This window comes from Etheostoma spectabile, unplaced genomic scaffold (assembly GCF_008692095.1).
Source record: "Etheostoma spectabile isolate EspeVRDwgs_2016 unplaced genomic scaffold, UIUC_Espe_1.0 scaffold48, whole genome shotgun sequence".
Taxonomy (NCBI): Eukaryota; Metazoa; Chordata; class Actinopteri; order Perciformes; family Percidae; genus Etheostoma; species Etheostoma spectabile.
Genome location: NW_022605618.1, coordinates 727,299 through 728,995, shown reverse-complemented (window position 1 = coordinate 728,995; position 1,697 = coordinate 727,299). Strand labels below are relative to the sequence as shown.

Below are 1,697 nucleotides of genomic sequence, written 5' to 3'. Positions count from 1 at the left end.
CAATGGGAAGGTTGGGTTTAGGAAAATAACAGGATGGTTTCGGCTGAAGATAATAAGTGCCATGCAATAATAAATAAATAAATAAATAAAAATAAAACATTTAAGATACATCATAGGATAAAACCACACTGTTAGAAACATGCATAAAACCGATGGTATGTGTATCATCATGTTAAAATCCAGAGGCAAGCAATTAATAGTGTAAAACCAGATCATAAATATAAATAATACCATAAAAATATATAACATATATATACCCGAGGGTAAAAATCATAAAGGACCACCAAGGCATCTTAAAATCACTTTATTTAAAAGAGTAAACATGTAAAAGTCTGTCTATATTTAGGTCGGGCCCCCCCTGCAGGCAGAAATCAGTTACCTAAAAAGAAAAAAGTAATAAAATCTGAAGGGCATTACATAAAATAAGAAAGTCAGGAAAATAGAAAGAAAGGAAAATGAAGGTAAAGGAAACATGTAGGGGGGGTTAAAAGACTGGTACTAGTGCACTGCAGTGGAGGTCCCGATAAAACCTGAGGAGAGAGGAGACCAGAACAGTGGGAGGGAAAGGTTTTTTTTTTTTAAACTAAAAAAACTTGATTTAAAAGAGAAGTGGACCCATATCAGTATTTTTCGTTCAGACCCGTAGGGTCTATAGTTTTTAAAAAATGGATCCACTTCCTCTCCGCTGCTCGGCGCTGACCCGTGGTCCAGGTTCTGTTGCTCTCCAGGCCCATGCTCTGAACATTTTGAGGGCCGTGAAGTTTAAAATGTGCATATAAAACAGTTGTGCCATCGCCCTTATTTAAAATGTATTGATGTTGTTTTATCCTTAAATAAAGAGCATTTCTTGTCTCCCCCACGTAAAACTTATGGCAGGCCCTGCACCTGATTGCATAGACCACATTAATAGTGGTGTGCTGCAGGACCTGCCAAGGGTTAAAACCAGCTCTGCTGTGGGGTTAAAAATGTGAGGGAGATGAATAAAACCAATATTCGAACCTCGAAGTGCTTCCCTAGGGTCCGATTTTTTGTTCAGGTTTGTGTGAACCAACATGTCTTTTAAGTTTTTGTTTCTCCTGTAGGCGGAGATCATACGGCAGTCCCTCAGCACGTCGCACTCTTCCCCCACCCCCCGGAAGTTCCTCTTTATTGCAGGCATTAAGCTTCTCAGATTTTCAGAGTAGGTAACGACCAAGGGGACGAGGGTCGAGTTAGACGGCTGGATGGCGTTGGTCTGGTCTCTGTTTGTGAGACCGCCGCTGACCTCCGCCTTGATGCCTCTAAGGGAGCGCCTCGAGTAACCCCTCAACCTCATCGCACTAAAAAGTGTCCTGGTGGCCTCCTCCACGTGCTCTGGGAAGGTGCAGATCCTGTGGAAGCGGATCAGCTGGGACTTGATGAGGCCTCTGTACGTGTGCTTGGGGTGGTAGCTGGTTTTATGAAGGAGTGCATGGCGGTCTGTGTTCTTGAAATAAACCTTGGTGGCTAGTGTCTTTGACTGGTCGCCGGAGCTGTGGAAGAAGACCCCCGTATCGAGGAACTCCACTGTAACGGGTTGAAGGGTGTGTTTGAGTCTTATTTTAGGGTGGTGTGAGTTGAGGGTGTCCAGGAAAGTCAGGAATGTCGGTTCTGAGTTGTCCCATAGGCCAAAAATGTCTTCCAAGTACCGGAAATAAAGCAGGGGTTTGATGGTGAGT

The 1,697-nt window shown here is 43.5% G+C and overlaps 1 long non-coding RNA gene across 2 annotated transcripts in view; it reads right to left on the bottom strand.

Moving 5' to 3' along the window:
- The window catches only part of LOC116686786 (uncharacterized), an 18,778-nt gene extending 18,068 nt beyond the window's left edge, over nt 1-710 (bottom strand). The window contains exon 1 of one of the 2 annotated variants that reach the window (XR_004331360.1): nt 585-710. This is a non-coding gene — a long non-coding RNA (uncharacterized LOC116686786). The remainder of the gene's footprint in view (nt 1-584) is intronic. The other variant, XR_004331361.1, reaches the window with a different exon arrangement.
- Between the last annotated feature and the right edge of the window lie 987 nt (nt 711-1,697).